Source organism: Physeter macrocephalus, chromosome 7 (genome assembly GCF_002837175.3).
Source record: "Physeter macrocephalus isolate SW-GA chromosome 7, ASM283717v5, whole genome shotgun sequence".
NCBI classification, from domain to species: Eukaryota; Metazoa; Chordata; class Mammalia; order Artiodactyla; family Physeteridae; genus Physeter; species Physeter macrocephalus.
This window is the reverse complement of record NC_041220.1, coordinates 115,192,604-115,203,386: the sequence shown is the minus strand read 5'-3', so window position 1 is coordinate 115,203,386 and position 10,783 is coordinate 115,192,604. Positions and strand designations below refer to the sequence as shown.

Genomic DNA, 10,783 nt, shown 5'->3' with positions numbered 1-10,783 from the left:
ATGTGGGATCCTCCCAGACCGGGGCGCGAACCCGGTTCCCCTGCATCGGCAGGCGGACGCGCAACCACTGCGCCACCAGGGAAGCCCCAATCCTCATTTTTAATAGAAGGAAACTGAAGCTTCAAGAAATGCATTGACTTTCCCAAGTGATCACAATTAGTAAATGGCACATTACCCAGAACACATTAACCCAAGGTTGATTGGCACCAAACACTATGGTCTTAAGTATTGTGAAAACAAACATGAAAGCATATGTTGACTGGTCACCACTTGTATATGCCGTTGGATTGAAGCCTTTTTCTTTATAACCACCTCTTTACTGCTTACTAATAGGAAGCTCAGCTTGAGCATGTTACACTCTCTATAAATAATTTTCCTTCTGCTACATAATGAATTTCCTTCTGTCATATATGTACTCTTTATGCATAGTGTAAGGTGTACATTGTAGAAGGTAGTGAAATTCTCCATTTAAAAATACAGGAGTGGCTATAGCATCTAATTAGAAATCTTTATTCTATTTGTGTATTTATAGAAATGTGGAATGCATTACCTTATATCCATATTCCTACAGCTTTAGTTTCTATTTGTGGAAGAAAGGGACTTTTTTTAGGAAAATGAAGGTTTCTCTCAAACAAAGATTACTTGCTCCCCTCTGTGCCCCATCATGCTTGGTTCAGCTCCTTTACACTCCTTCCCTCATTAGATTTACTTGTCTACTCATATGACTATTTCCTCCGTTAGACTGACAGCAGCATGACAACATGGACATGTCTTCTGCTGTTTTGAATCCTTAATACTCGAGTTAGTTCTTGGCACATAGTAGGTAGACAAATATTTACTGAATGAATGAATGAATGATCCAACAAAAGAAAATGGCATATTACTGTACAATTCTCTGGATAAAGTCACCTAATGACAAGTTTTAAAAGAAAGAATTTAGGGTAGTTTTATTATTTTATAATATGGAATCTAAAATCAATTTAACATATAAGCAAGGAATTGCAAAACAAAAAAATTCTCTAGCGTCTTTTTGCCATAACTATGCTAGACGTTTCAACTATGTATTTTGAATTAAGTTTACAAGATATGTTTGTAAAGAGACACCATTTTTTTTCATTAGATTTTAAGGGGTTTGATGGTTGTGAATTTTCTTTTCATGATATTCACATATTCTCCCAAATAAAATCCAAATGAAAATTTCAGTGAGCAAATAAATCATCTCTTTTATTGCTGTAAATTATAATCCTTTCTAAACTTGCAAAAATGCCAGGTGCTGAATGATTTTGATCAAAACTAAAAGTGTTAACTAAAGTGGCTACCAATTTCTTCCTACAGATGGGCATGTTTAACTTATGAACACACAATACGAACATGAGTATATATCCTTTCTCCTGTTCAGCTCAACACTTATTCATATGATTCCTCGTATATTTTCAGAATGCTAGTCTGCGAGTTATTCTTCCAGGAATAGAATCTCTGAAATTAAATAGAAAGGGGTTTAAAACTGTGAGTGTAGTAATAAGCTATTCAGAGCAATAATACCATCGAGATGATTAACTATTTTATAGCTCCTAGTCTTTAAATAATAATATATGATTTTAAAAGAACTCTTTCTTTCTCCTCAGTTGAGTTCTGAAATTTTTTTTCCACCTGCTTCTCTCTAGAATAGTATATCTATAACCCTATCATTAAAAGAAAAGACTGAGTCCTGGTTCAAGATGGCAGCGTAGAAGGAAGTGCATTCACTCCCTCTTGTGAGGGCACTGGAATCACAACTAACTGCTGAACAATCATCGATAGGAAGACAATGGAACTCACCAAAAAAGATACCCCACATCCAAAGACAAAGGAGAAGCCACAGTGAGATGGTAGGAGGCATGCAATCACAATAAAATCAAATCCCATAACTGCTGGGTGGGTGACTCACAAACTGAAGAACAATTATACCACGGAAGTCCACCCCTAGAGTGAAAGTTCTGAGCCCCACATCAAGCTTCTCAACCTCGGGGTCTGGCAACGGGAGGAGGAATTCCCAGAGAATCAGACTTCGAAGGCTAGAGGGATTTGATTGCAGGACTTTGACAGAACTGGGGGAATCAGAGACTGCACTCTTGAGGGCACATACAAAGTAGTGTGAGCCTCGGGAACCAGAAGGAAGGAGCAGTGACCCCATAGGAGACTGAACTACACCTACCTGCTAGTGTTGGAGGGTCTCCTGCAGAGGTGGGGGGTGGCTCTGTTTCACCGTGGGGACAAGGACACTGGCAGCAGAAGTTCTGGGAAGTACTTCTTGGCTTGAGCCCTCCTTGAGTCCGCCATTAGCCCCATCAAAGAGCCTGTAGCCTCCAGAGCTGGGTCACCTCAGGCCAAACAACCAACAGGGAGGGAACACAGCCCAACCCATCAGGAGACAAGCGGATTAAAGTTTTACTGAGCTCTGCCCACCAGAGCAACAGCCAGCTCTACCCATCACCAGTTTCTCCCATCAGAAAGCTTGCACAAGCCTCTTAGATAGGCTCATCCACCAGAGGACAGACAGAAGAAGCAAGAAAAACCACAATCCTGCAGCTTGTGGAACAAAAGCTATGTTCACAGAAAGATAGACAAAATGAAAAGGCAAAGGACTATGTACCAGATGAAGGAACAAGATAAAGACCCAGAAAAACAATTAAATGAAGTGGACATAGGCAACCTTACAGAAAAAGAATTCAGAATAATGATAGTGAAGATGATCCAGGACCTCAGAAAAAGAATGGAGGCAAAGATGGATAAGTGACCTGGAAGACAGAATGGTGGAATTCACTGCTGTGGGATAGAATAAAGAAAAAAGAATGAAAAGAAATGAAGACAGCCTAAGAGACCTCTGGGAAAACATTAAACGCACCAACATGCACATTATGGGGGTCCCAGAGGGAAAGAGAGAGAGAAAGGACCCGAGAAAATATTTGAAGAGACTATAGTCAAAAACGTCCCTAACATGGGAAAGGAAATAGCCACCCAAGTCCAGGAAGCGCAGAGAGTCCCAGGCAGGATAAACCCAAGGAGAAGCACACTGAGACACATAGTAGTCAAATTGACAAAAATCAAAGACAAAAATTATTAAAAGCAACAAGGGAAAAATGACGAATAACATACAAGGGAACTCCCATAAGGTTAACAGCTGATTTCTCAGCAGAAACTCTACAAGCCATAAGGGAGTGGCATGATATATTTAAAGTGATGAAAGGGATGAACCTACAACAAAGATTACTCTACCCAGCAAGGATCTCATTCAGATTCAAGAGAGAAATCAAAAGCTTTACAGACAAGCAAAAGCTAAGAGAATTCACAGCTCTACAACAAATGCTAAAGGAACTTCTCTAAGTGGGAAACACAATAGAAGAAAAGAACCTACAAAACCAAACCCAAAACAATTATGAAAATGGTACTAGGAACATACATATAGATAATTACCTTAAACGTGAACAGATTAAATGCTCCAACCAAAAGACACAGGCTTGCTGAATGGATAGAATATATATGCTGTCTACAAGAGACCAACTTTAGACCTAGGGATACATACAGACTGAAATTGAGGGGATGGAAAAAGATATTCCATGCAAATGGAAATCAAAACAAAGCTATAGTAGCAATACTCAAATCAGATAATATGGACTTTAAAACAAAGAATGTTACAAGAGACAAGGAAGATCACTACATAATGATCAAGGGATCAATCCAAGAGCATCATATAACAATTATAAATATAAATACACCCAACATAGGAGCACCTCAATACATAAGGCAACTGCTAACAGCTATAAAAGAGGAAATTGACAGTAACACAATAATAGTGGGGGATTGTAACACCTCACTTACACCAATGGACAGATCACCCAGACAGAAAATTAATAAGAAAACACAAGCTTTAAATGACACAATAGATCAGATAGATTTAATTAATATTTTTAGGACATTCCGTCTGAGAACAGCAGATTACACTTCTCAAGTGCACGTGAAATGTTCTACAGGATAGATCACATCTTGTGTCACAAATCAAGCCTCAGTAAATTAAGAAAATTAAAATCATACCAAGCATCTTTTTCAAACATTTTTTTCCCTGTAATTTTTTCAATTTCAGGGAAAAAAAACATAAAAATCACAAACACATGGATGCTAAACAATACGTTACTAAATAACCAAGAGATCACTGAAAAAATCAAAGGGAAATCAGAAAATACCTAGAGAAAAATGACAACCAAAACACGACGATCCAAAACCTCTGGGATGCAGCAAAAGCAGTTCTAAGAGGGAGGTTTATAGCAATAAACTCCTACCTCAAGAAACAAGAAAAAACTCAAATAAACAATCTAATCTTTCACATAAAGGAACTAGAGAAAGAAGTATACACAAAACCCAAAGTTAGTAGAAGGAAAGAAATCATAAAGATCGGAGCAGAAATAAATGAAATAGGAACAAAGAAAACAATAGCAAAGATTAATAAAACTAAAAGCTGGTTCTTTGAGAAGATAAACAAAATTGATAAACCATTAGCCAGACTCATCAAGAAAAAGAGGGAGAGGACTCAAATCAATAAAATTAGAAATGAAAAAGGAGAAGTTACAACAGACACCGCAGAAATACAAAGCATCCTAAGAGACTACTAAAAGCAACTCTATGCCAATAAAATGGACAACCTGGATGAAACGGACAAATTCTTAGAAAGGTATAAGCTTTCCAGACTGAACCACGAAGAAATAGAAAATATGAACAGACAAATCACAAGTAATGAAATTAAAACTGTGATTAAAAATCTTCCAACAAACAAAAGTCCAGGACCAGATGCCTTCACAGGTGAATACTATCAAACATTTAGAGAAGAGATAACACCCATCATTCTCAAACTCTTCCAAAAAATTGCAGGGGAAGGAACACTCCCAAACACATTCTATGAGGCCACCATCACACTGATACCAAAACCAGACAAAGATACTACAAAAAAAGAAAATGACAGACCAATATCACTGATGAATATAGATGGAAATATCCTCAACAAAATACTAGCAGACAGAATCCAACAACACATTAGAAGGATCACACACCATGATCAAGTGGGATTTATCCCAGAGCTGCAAGGATTCTTCAATATATGCAAATCAATCAATGTGATACACCATATTACCAAACGGAAGAATAAAAACCATATGATCATCTCAATAGATGCAGAATAAGCTTTTGACAAAATTCAACACCCATTTATGATAAAAACTCTCCAGAAAGTGGGCATAGAGGGAACCTACCTCAACATAATAAAGGCCATATACAACAAACCCCCCAGCAAACATCATTCTCAATGGTGAAAAACTGAAAGCATTTCCTCTAAGATCAGGAACAAGACAAAGATGTCCACTTTCACCACTATTGTTCAACATAGTTTAGGAAGTCCTAGCCATGGCAATCAGAGAACAAAAAGAAATAAAATGAATCCAAATTGGAAAAGAAGTAAAACTGTCACTGTTTGCAGATGACATGATACTATGCGTAGATAATCCTAAAGATGCCACCAGAAAACTACTAGAGCTAATCAATGAATTTGGTACAGTTGCAGGATACAAAATTAATACACAGAAATCTCATGCATTCCTATACATACAGTTGCAGGATACAAAATTAATACACAGAAATCTTTTGCATTCCTATACACTACCAATGAAAGATCAGAGTGAGAAATCAAGGAAACAACCCCATTCACCATTGCAACAAAAAGAATAAGATACCTAGGAATAAACCTACCTAAGGAGGTAAAAGACCTGTACTCAGAAAACCAAAAGAGGTCTTCCCTGGTGGCACAGTGGTTAAGAATCTGCCTGCCAATGCAGGGGACACGGGTTTGAGCCCTGGTCCGGGAAGATCCCACATGCCGCGGAGCAGTTAAGCCCGTGTGCCGCAACTACTGAGCCTGCGCTCTAGAGCCCACGAGCCACAACTACTGAGCCCACGTGCCACAACTACTGAAGCCTGTGCTCCTAGAGCCCGTGCTCTACAAAAAGAGAAGCCATTGCAATGAGAAGCCCACACACCGCAATGAAGAGTAGGCCCCTCTCGCCGCAACTAGAGAAAGCCCGCGTACAGCAACAAAGACCCAATGCAGCCAAAAATAAATAAATTAAATAAAATAAATAAATTTATTTTTTAAAAAAGGCTCCATCCCTGCAGGTCCAAAAAAAAGGAAAACCATAAGACACAGATGAAAGAAATCATAGATGACACACACAGGACTTCCCTGCTGGTGCAGTGGTTAAGAATATGCCTGCCAAGCAGGGGACACAGGTTCGAGCCCTGGACCAGGAAGATCCCACATGCTGCAGAGTGACTAAGCCCATGCACCACAACTACTGAGCTTGCGCTCTAGAGCCCACAAGCCACAACTACTGAGCATGCGTGCCACAACTACTGAAGCCCACATGCCTAGAACCTGTGCTCTGCAGCAAAAGAAGCCACCACAATGAGAAGCTGGCGCACTGCAACAAAGAGCAGCCCCCACTCACCACAACTAGAGAAAAGCCCGTGTGCAGCAATGAAGATCCAACACAGCCATAAATAAGTTAATTAATTAATTAATTAATTAAACATAAGAAAAAATGACACAAACAGATGGAGAGATTTACCATATTCTTGGATTGGAAGAATCAATATTGTGAAAATGACTATACTATCCAAAGCAATGTACAGATTCAATGCAATCTCTATCAAGTTACCAATGGCATTTTTTACAGAACTAGAAAAAATCATAAAATTTGTATGGGGACACAAAAGACCCCAAATAGCCAAAGCAATCTTGAGCAGAAAAAATGGAGTTGGAGGAATCAGACTCCCTGACTTCAGACTGTACTACAAAGCTACAGTAATCAAGACAGTATGGTACTGGCACAAAATCAGAAATATAGATCAATGGAACAGGATAGAAAAGCCAGAAATAAACCCACGCACCTATGGTCAACTAATCTATGATTAAGGAGGCAAGGATATACAGTGCAGAAAAGACAGTCTCTTCAATAAGTGGTGCTCGGAAAATTGGACAGCTACATGTGAATGATGAAATTAGAACACTCCCTAACACCATACACCAAAATAAACTCAAGGTGGATTAAGTACCTAAATGTAAGACCAGACACTATAAAACTCTTAGAGGAAAACATAGGAAGAACACTCTTTGACATAAATCACAGCAAGATCTTTTTTGACCCACCTTCTAGAGTAATGGAAATAAAAACAAAAATAAACAAATGGGACCTAATGAAACTTAAAAGTTTTTGCACAGCAAAGGAAATATAAACAAGACAAAAAGGCAACCCTCAGAATGGTAGAAAATATTTGCAAACGAATCAATGGACAAAGGATTAATCTCCACATTATATAAACAGCTTATGCAGCTCAATATTTAAAAAACAAACAACCCAATCAAAAAATGGGCAGGAGACCTCAATAGACATTTCTCCAAAGAAGACATACAGATGGCCAAGAGGCACATGAAAAGCTGCTCAATATCACTAATCATTAGAGAAATGCAAATCAAAACTACAATGAGGTATCACCTCACACCAGTTAGAATGGGCATCATCAGAAAATCTACAAACAACAAATGCTGGAGAGGGTGTGGAGAAAAGGGAACCCTCTTGCACTGTTGGTGGGAATGTAAATTGATACAGCCACTATGGAGAACAGACCTGGGTGAGTTATGTAACCTCTCTTAAACTCAGTTTCCTCCTGTTTAAAATTGGACATTTTAATCTGCATCCTTCCAAATGTCAGTGACTATCAAATGATACTCCTGTTAAGGAAGAATGTTGAAAATAACAACAAATCATCCAAATGTAAAGTAGTACAACTGCTACTAATGATTACTTTTATATTACTGCTGGATTCTTGTAAATCATTTAAAAATGGAAAATTCTTATAGTTATGGAAGAACTAGGTGTAAATCTTTAAGTGTCAACATTACTCTGGAATTGAGAGCCAGAAAACTTGAGTGGAGGGCAATTGTAGTTGTTGCTGACAGATTCTGTTTTCCAAATGGAGGCAAGATAACTCCAGTGTCTAATAAAACTCATAAATGACACTTTATAAAGAACCTTCATGCTAGGTGAGACACAGATGTAGAGAACAAACGTATGGACACCAAGGGGGGAAAACCGCAGTGGCTGGGGATGGTGGTGTGCTGAACTGGGCGATTGGGATTGACATGTATACACTGAAGTGTATAAAATTGATGACTAACAAGAACCTGCAGTATAAAAGCAAACAAACAAACAAACAAACAAAAACAACTAATACTAAACTTTCTTTGGGTTATTTGTATGGAAATATGTTAATGTAAATGTTTCAGACATTACCTGAAATTTCTAAAAATCCTATATGTTCTGATATAATGTTATAAGTCATAATTCTAGTTATTACTTTAAAATGTATATCTCAGAAATAACTAAATTTCCTTGTCAATTGCATTATTATGAACTTAATGGAAAACTGACGAATTCATAAAAGTGCTAACAAAAGATCAAGATAAAAAAATTAATTACATGGGACTGAGTGAACTGATGAGGATGATTATAATTTTTGTGACTTTCTGTTTGAATAATAAAAAAAATCCGTCCCCCCAAAAAGAGAAAATCTACAGACAACAATTTATGGAGAGGGTGTGGAGAAAAGGGAACCCTCTTTCACTGTTGGTGGGAATGTAAATTGATACAGCCACTATGGAGACAGTATGGAGGTCTGTTCAACTAAAAATAGAATTACCATATGACCCAGCAATCCCACTACTGGGCATATACCCAGAGAAAACCATAGTTCAAAAAGACACATGCACCCCAATGTTCACTGCAGCACTATTTACAATAGCCAGGTCATGGAACAACCCAAATGTCCATCAACAGATGGATGGATAAAGAAGATGTGGTACATATATACAATGGAATATTACTCAGCCATAAAAAGGAATGAAATTGGGTCTTTTGTAGAGACATGGATGAACCTAGAGACTGTCATACAGAGTAAAGTAAGTCAGAAGAGAAAAACAAATATTGTATATTAACACATATATGTGGAATCTAGAAAAATGGTACAGATGAACCAGTTTTCAAGGCAGAAATAGAGACACAGATGTAGAGAACAATCCTATGGAGACCAAGGGGGGAAAGTGGGGGTGGTGGGATGAACTGGCAGATGGGGATTGACATATATACACTAATATGTAGAAAATGGATAACTATTAAGAACCTGCTATATAAAAAAAATAATGAAATGAAATTCCAAAAAAAAGTCTACAGCATGACACAGAATAACTTGAAAAACAGAAGAGACACTTCTTCCTTTCATAAGCACATTTCTCTCATCTAAACATCTCTGAACTCATTTACAAGATTGTGAGACTTCTACATGTTTAGTGATTACTTATAATGTTTATTTTATTTCCATCATATTTTTCCTGATTTCTACTCACCCTGCTCTTACTTTACCTTTTTTACCTTTTTCTTGTCTTGTAGTAGACCAAATCCTGATACTTATTCATCTTTGCCTCTGGAATACTCTATAGTCATGTCATCTAACAAATATAATGTGAGCCACATATGTAAGTCTAAAGTTAAAAAGGTTAAAATTAATTAGTACATATATATTATTTCACAGTGTATCCAAAGTGTTATCGATTCAATGTGTGATCAGTAACCATTTTATTTTGTTTTATTGTATTAAGACCTGAAATCTGGTGTGTATTTTACTCTTACAGGACATCTCAATCTGAACCAGCCACCTTTCAATGCTTAATAGTGCCATGTGGCTAGTGCCTGCCCTACTGGACAATGTAAGTCTAAAATTTATTCTCCTTTGTCAGCCTTAGGAAAACTAGGGTAATTTAAAAATACCCATTTGGAAATGGAACAAAAAAAGAACAATAATTAACTGTCAATAAACATTACAGTTTTCCTAAGCTTGGGTTATCTATTCAGGAGTTATTCCTCAGGCAAGATCAAAGTGTTCATAACGTGCCAATTATTGCACATTAAATCAGCAAAATTGTTATGTGCTCCTAAAATCAGGAGCTCTAAATCACTACAGAGAGTAGTGAATGTATTCACTAGAAGATAGGATCTAAGAATTTTTTCCCTGTTTTGAAAATTAGCAATCCAAAGTCTTTCAGTTCAATATCGATAAAAATATGACACTGGCATAAATTGAAGAAAACATGATATCATTTAATAATTTTGACATCAGTTTTCCAGTGAACATGATAAATCCCCCCAGTGACAGGATTATTCTTCACTCCGTGAATGCAGAGTGAACAAAGGACACAGACTAACTTATCATGCTCTGGATAGCCTCTACCTACTGCCAAACCATTGCATGTGCATGCCTTGATCACATGCAGACTTCTCTAAAACACTCAACTCGTGGCTGGGGAGATTATAGTTCTACTGCCAAAGTTCTAATTGAACTAATTTCAATGTAAATATTGGACTTATCTTATCCCCTCATTTTGGCTAGCTTCACAAAGAGAAAAAATAAACTATTGAAATAATTCAGTTCATTGTTGAAAGAACTTATTTCAAACTGTCAGCGCAATTGTTCAAAACATTCCCCACATAAATCAGTTTAAATGAGCCTGTTTAAAATGACCAAAACTGTGCCTCAATTCCCAGCAACTTGAAACACATAGATTTTTTCTCTTTCCTTGTAGAAGTTATACTTCTAGTGGAGAAAAATTATTTACACCATTTCTTATCATGTAAGATTTAATCTAAGTATA

At 37.2% G+C, this 10,783-nt stretch overlaps 1 long non-coding RNA gene across 1 annotated transcript in view; it reads left to right on the top strand.

The window, feature by feature from the left end:
- Positions 1-9,830, top strand: part of LOC129392254 (uncharacterized) — a 15,685-nt gene extending 5,855 nt beyond the window's left edge. Inside the window, exon 3 of the long non-coding RNA XR_008617872.1 lies at positions 9,767-9,830. This is a non-coding gene — a long non-coding RNA (uncharacterized lncRNA). The remainder of the gene's footprint in view (positions 1-9,766) is intronic.
- The last annotated feature ends 953 nt before the right edge of the window (positions 9,831-10,783 follow it).